The sequence below is a fragment of the Wyeomyia smithii genome, chromosome 3, assembly GCF_029784165.1.
Source record: "Wyeomyia smithii strain HCP4-BCI-WySm-NY-G18 chromosome 3, ASM2978416v1, whole genome shotgun sequence".
Lineage (NCBI taxonomy): Eukaryota > Metazoa > Arthropoda > Insecta > Diptera > Culicidae > Wyeomyia > Wyeomyia smithii.
The window spans coordinates 153492998-153500024 of record NC_073696.1 but is presented as its reverse complement, the minus strand read 5'-3'; positions in this window follow the sequence as shown (position 1 = coordinate 153500024).

The window sequence follows — 7027 nt, the reverse complement described above, 5'->3', positions numbered from 1 at the left end:
ACAACCGGTGCAGGGGTCTCCGTCCCGTAAAACCTGGCAGGCCTTCCAGTACGTTCCGAGTCCATTGCCTGGTGGGAACCCGGCAGGAGTAGGATCAGATGTCTTTTCCTGACTTGCGCCGGTCGGGGGTGTCATAGTTGCCCATAAGGCGCTATGGCAGCCGCCCCTAGCCATGGCCTCACTGCTCCGGCATAGACTACCTTGGGACCATTTAGGCGACTACTCCATTATGGATAAGGATAGCGGCTGGTAGGGGGACCCAATAAACAAAAATGCAGCAAAACAAAACTCTGGATATGGGCGCAGATGGGTTGGAAAACCCATTTACGCGAGGTGGCATCCAGCGGTCTCCGCCTAGAAAAGTGGAGACGGATGCAGTGAAGGTCGCCTGCGAAGACGGTAAAGTCAGTACGCCTACCGGATCTACGCAAGACATCGCGGTGGCTGGTCCACAGCTATTAAAGGCGGTCGGAAGAGAGCGGGACACGCTACCGAGGGTAGTGGCCCTGTCGGAGCAGCTCGATGCTATAATCGAGTTTGCGAAAAGTCGCAGCAATACAACGAAGAACTTGAAGCAGGCCCTCTACATGCTTCGGTCCTCCGTCGATGCTGCGAAAAAGGAGCATGCCGAGCTCGAAATGAAAGCTGCGGCTGCGGAGAAAGAGGAGACGAAGGTGACCGAGCTGGCGACGAAGTCGGTCCAAACGGACGCCAGCACGTTTGCGGCGGTTTGCGCGGCAGGACCAGCTGCCAAACGAATGCGACAGTCCCCGGGAGAGACGGCCCCCGGGGGCACCAAGAAGCGTTTAATCGCAAACAGCCCTCAGACCGGTGTAGGAGTGGCGCAAGCAACGCCCACGGTGGCAGCCAAGGAGCAGAAGGCTTCCGGTAACCCGTGGGTAACGGTTCCGGGAAGGAGTAGGAACCAAAAAGTGGTGGCCAAAAAACCGCACCCGGTTACAAATCCTGCGACGAAGAAAGTTAAAAATAAGGGCGACGCACTCATCCTCAAGACAGAAGAGTCAAAGTACTCGGAAGTCCTTAAGGCAATGAGAGGCGATGCGAAGCTCAAAGATCTGGGGGCAGATGTGCGTAGCATCCGCCGATCCCGCAAGGGAGAAATGATCGTCGAGCTCCGCAAGGCAGCCAGAAACAAGGGCCCAGCCTATCGGGCATTGGCCCAGGAGGCGCTTGGAGATAGAGTGCAGGTTCGGGCACTCACGTCGCAGGTAACCCTACAACTTAAATACCTGGACGAAGTCACCGAGGCATGCGAAGTCGTGGATGCCCTCAAGGAGCAGTGCGAAGTGGTTGTGGCACCAGAGGCAGTTCGACTGCGCAAAGGCCCAGTAGGAACCCAGACCGCCACTGTCAGGCTTCCGTCAGTAGACGCAAACCAGGCGCTAAAGGTAGCGAGGCTCAAAGTGGGCTGGTCAATGTGCCCACTCAGCATCTACCAGCCGCCGGAGGTCTGCTTTCGATGCTTCGAGCAAGGACACAAGTCCTTTAGCTGCAAGGGGCCTGACAGGAGCTCCCTATGCAGGCGGTGCGGTGCTGCAGGCCACAAAAGCAAAGACTGCGGAGAGCCCCTGAAGTGCTTGGCGTGCGCCGGGGAGCGTGACGCAAAGCACATAATGGGAGGCCCGAGGTGCACGGCCGGTAAGCCGAGTAGCAAGCCACGGGCGTGAGAGTGACACAGCTAAATTGGAACCACTGCTTCGCGGCTCAGCAACTGCTATACCAAGCAGTCACTGAGTCGTTGTCGGACATCGCCATAATCTCGGACCCCTACCGAATTCCTTCCAGAAACGGTAACTGGATTTCGGACGGGTCCGGTATGGCGGCAATATGCACGACGAGCAGGTTCCCGGTTCAAGAGATAGTGTCAACTGCAAACGAAGGATACGCGGTTGCCAAGGTGAACGGAGTGTACTACTGCAGCTGCTATGCTCCGCCTCGTTGGTCTACCGAGCAGATCGCAAGGATGATCGACCGAGCCACCGGGGAGCTGAACGGTCTATCACCGTTGGTAGTGGCGGGCGACTTCAACGCATGGGCAACTGAGTGGGGAAGTCGACGCACAAACCAGAAAGGCCGGATCTTGTTGGAGGCTTTGGCGAAGCTCAACATAGATCTGGCCAACGTCGGCTTGAAGAGCACTCTCAGTAGAAACGGCGCGGAGTCGATCATCGATGTGACATTCTGTAGTCCAGGATTGATCACGAACTGGAGGGTAGACGATGGCTACACTCATAGCGACCATCTGGCGGTCTGTTATAGCGTAGACTGTAAAACGAGACCGCATGTGGCGAGTAGAATTAATACTCCCAGCTCCTCGCGGGTGGAGGATATCACACTTCAACGAAGAGGTATTTGCGGAAGCAATTAGACTATAACACGAGGCGAGCAGAACTTGTAACCCGAGCGCTGATCAACTTGTTGCCATACTTTCGCGGGCGTGCGACGCCACTATGCCTAGGAACCGCCAGCCTAGGCATGGAAGGCCACCAGTCTACTGGTGAACCGACGCGATAGCGGACCTCCGCAGAGCGTGTCTTCAAGCGAGAAGAAGGATTTAACGTGCGCGAACCGACGAAGAAAGGGAAGATCGTCGAGGGGCATTCAGTTCCGCAAGAGCGGCCCTTAAGAGAGCAATAAAAGCTAGTAAACGTGCGTGCTTCGAAAGACTGTGCACTAGTGCCAACACTAACCCGTGGGATAGCGCCTATAGGATGGTGATGGCCAAGACTAAGGGTGCGATGGCGCCCGCAGAAAAATCACCAGCGATGCTTGAGCGGATCATAGAGGGACTCTTTCCACGCCACGAGCCAAATCCTTGGCCTCCGGCTGGCGAGTCACTTCACCGACGTTCCAGTATCTCAAACTCAGACCAGAGGTGGTCGGCCAACCTGCCGAACACCCAATATATGAGTGACGGCGTTAGCCGTGCCGAGGCAGAGGAGGCGGAAACGGTTACGAACGAGGAACTCATCGCGAACGCCAACTCCCTGAAGGTGAGCAAGGCACCGGGATTGGATGGGATTCCGAATCTGGCTGTGAAGAAGGCCATCAAAGAGGCCCCCAGACTATTCCGGGAAGTCATGCAGAAGTGCCTGGATGACTGTACATTCCCAGAGAGATGGAAGCGACAGAAGCTGGTCTTATTGCCGAAGACAGGGAAACCACCTGGTGACCCGTCGGCATACAGACCGATATGTCTGCTCGATACGGCGGGTAAGGTGCTCGAGAAGGTTATTCTCAATAGACTGGTTAGGTACACCGAAAGTGCAAACGGTCTGTCGAGTAACCAGTTCGGCCTCCGAAAAGGCAAGTCTACGGTGGATGCTATTCTGTCCGTCACCAAAACAGCAGAGGTAGCACTCCAGCGTAAAAAGATGGGGCATTCGCTATTGCGCAATCGTCACGTTGGACGTGAAAAATGCGTTCAATAGTGTTAGTTGGGATTCCATAGCCCACTCGCTTCGGAAACTAAACATTCCGGTGTCTTTGTACAGGATTCTGGAAAATTATTTCCAGAATCGTGTGCCAGTTTACAGCGCAGACGAGGGTCAAAAATGTGTCCCAATTACCGCAGGGGTTCCACAAGGTTCCATCCTGGGCCCGGTACTGTGGAATATCATGTACGATGAAGTGCTGAAACTAAAGCTCCCCCAAGGGGTTGTGATCGTTGGGTTTGCGGACGACATCACACTTGAGGTCTACGGCGAGTCGATCGAGGAGGTTGAGTTGACGGCTTCGCACTCTATAAGCGTCGTCGAGGACTGGATGCGCTCCAAAAAACTGGAGCTGGCGCATCATAAGACGGAGATTTCAGTTGTCAATAACCGCAAGTCGAAGCAACAGGCGTTGATCAGTAGAAACGGCGCGGAGTCGATCATCGATGTGACATTCTGTAGTCCAGGATTGATCACGAACTGGAGGGTAGACGATGGCTACACTCATAGCGACCATCTGGCGGTCTGTTATAGCGTAGACTGTAAAACGAGACCGCATGTGGCGAGTAGAATTAATACTCCAGCTCCTCGCGGGTGGAGGATATCACACTTCAACGAAGAGGTATTTGCGGAAGCAATTAGACTATAACACGAGGCGAGCAGAACTCGTAACCCGAGCGCTGATCAACTTGTTGCCATACTTTCGCGGGCGTGCGACGCCACTATGCCTAGGAACCGCCAGCCTAGGCATGGAAGGCCACCAGTCTACTGGTGAACCGACGCGATAGCGGACCTCCGCAGAGCGTGTCTTCAAGCGAGAAGAAGGATTTAACGTGCGCGAACCGACGAAGAAAGGGAAGATCGTCGAGGGGCATTCAGTTCCGCAAGAGCGGCCCTTAAGAGAGCAATAAAAGCTAGTAAACGTGCGTGCTTCGAAAGACTGTGCACTAGTGCCAACACTAACCCGTGGGATAGCGCCTATAGGATGGTGATGGCCAAGACTAAGGGTGCGATGGCGCCCGCAGAAAAATCACCAGCGATGCTTGAGCGGATCATAGAGGGACTCTTTCCACGCCACGAGCCAAATCCTTGGCCTCCGGCTGGCGAGTCACTTCACCGACGTTCCAGTATCTCAAACTCAGACCAGAGGTGGTCGGCCAACCTGCCGAACACCCAATATATGAGTGACGGCGTTAGCCGTGCCGAGGCAGAGGAGGCGGAAACGGTTACGAACGAGGAACTCATCGCGAACGCCAACTCCCTGAAGGTGAGCAAGGCACCGGGATTGGATGGGATTCCGAATCTGGCTGTGAAGAAGGCCATCAAAGAGGCCCCCAGACTATTCCGGGAAGTCATGCAGAAGTGCCTGGATGACTGTACATTCCCAGAGAGATGGAAGCGACAGAAGCTGGTCTTATTGCCGAAGACAGGGAAACCACCTGGTGACCCGTCGGCATACAGACCGATATGTCTGCTCGATACGGGGCGTAAGGTGCTCGAGAAGGTTATTCTCAATAGACTGGTTAGGTACACCGAAAGTGCAAACGGTCTGTCGAGTAACCAGTTCGGCCTCCGAAAAGGCAAGTCTACGGTGGATGCTATTCTGTCCGTCACCAAAACAGCAGAGGTAGCACTCCAGCGTAAAAGATGGGGCATTCGCTATTGCGCAATCGTCACGTTGGACGTGAAAATGCGTTCAATAGTGTTAGTTGGGATTCCATAGCCCACTCGCTTCGGAAACTAAACATTCCGGTGTCTTTGTACAGGATTCTGGAAAATTATTTCCAGAATCGTGTGCCAGTTTACAGCGCAGACGAGGGTCAAAAATGTGTCCCAATTACCGCAGGGGTTCCACAAGGTTCCATCCTGGGCCCGGTACTGTGGAATATCATGTACGATGAAGTGCTGAAACTAAAGCTCCCCCAAGGGGTTGTGATCGTTGGGTTTGCGGACGACATCACACTTGAGGTCTACGGCGAGTCGATCGAGGAGGTTGAGTTGACGGCTTCGCACTCTATAAGCGTCGTCGAGGACTGGATGCGCTCCAAAAAACTGGAGCTGGCGCATCATAAGACGGAGATTTCAGTTGTCAATAACCGCAAGTCGAAGCAACAGGCGTTGATCAGTGTCGGGAATTGCACCATCGCCTCTAAGCGCTCCCTGAAGCTGCTGGTGGTGATGATCGATGACAAGCTCGCCTTCGGGAGCCATTTCTAATATGCCTGTAAGAGGGCTTCAATGGCTATTGCAGCATTATCTCGCATGATGTCCAATAGCTCAGCAGTGTACAGCAGCAAGCGGAAACTTCTAGCTAGCGTGACTTCGTCCATACTGAGATACGGCGGGCCAGTGTGGTCCAAAGCACTAGGTACTAGTAAACATCGGAGTAAGTTGGAAAGTACCTACAGGCTCATGTGCCTGAGGGTTGCGAGCGCGTATCGAACTGTGTCATACGACGCAATCTGCGTCCTGTCCGGCATGATGCCTATCAGCATAGCCATTAAGGAGGACGTAGAATGCTTCGATCAACGTGACACAAGGGGCATACGAGGTACCAGAAGATCATTCTCGATGATCAGATGGCAGCAGGAGTGGTCCAATTCCGCGAAGGGTAGATGGACGCATCGACTTATTCCGGATGTATCCGGATGGGTCGGAAGGCGCCATGGAGAAGTGAACTTCCATCTGACACAGATTCTGTCAGGCCATGGCTGCTTTAGGCAGTATCTACACAGATTCGGGCATGCGGGGTCCCCCATGTGTCCCGAGTGCGCGGAAGCGGAAGAGACTGCTGAGCATGTCTTCTTCGTGTGCCCTCGTTTTGTGCATGCGCGGAGCGACATGATGGTAGTGAGCGGGCCAGACACCACTCCGGACAACCTAGTTCGAAGGATGTGTAAAGACCCAAACATTTGGAGGGCGGTTTGTATAGCCGCCTCTCAAATAGTTTTAGAATTGCAAAACAGGCGACAGGTTGACCACCGACACGCCAGTGTTAGCTAACGGCCAGTCTCCAGGTTAGTTAGCTAAGTTAGCAAATAGACAAAAGAACCAAGAGGGTGCACAGAGCACAAAAGCCGCTCCCCGAAGCAATACCTAGCGGTGGTCCCGGGGAGAATAATGGGCTGGAGACTGAAGGGGTTTTAGTGGGTCCGGTCACTGATTCAAACCAACCCCACACTCCCTGAGGTTGGTCACCTCAGGGGTTTGGATGCAAATTTCCCCTTCATCTGAAACAAAAAAAAAAAAAAAAAAACGTATATATATATATTATATATATATATATATATATATATATATATTTATATACATATATATATATATATATACTATATATATATATATATACATATATATATATATATGTATATATATATATATATATGTATATATATATATATATATGTATATATATATGTATATATACATATATATATATATATATACATATATATATATATATATACATTATATATATATATATATTATATATATATATATATATATATGTATATATACATATATATATATTATATATATATATGTATATATCATATATATATATATATATA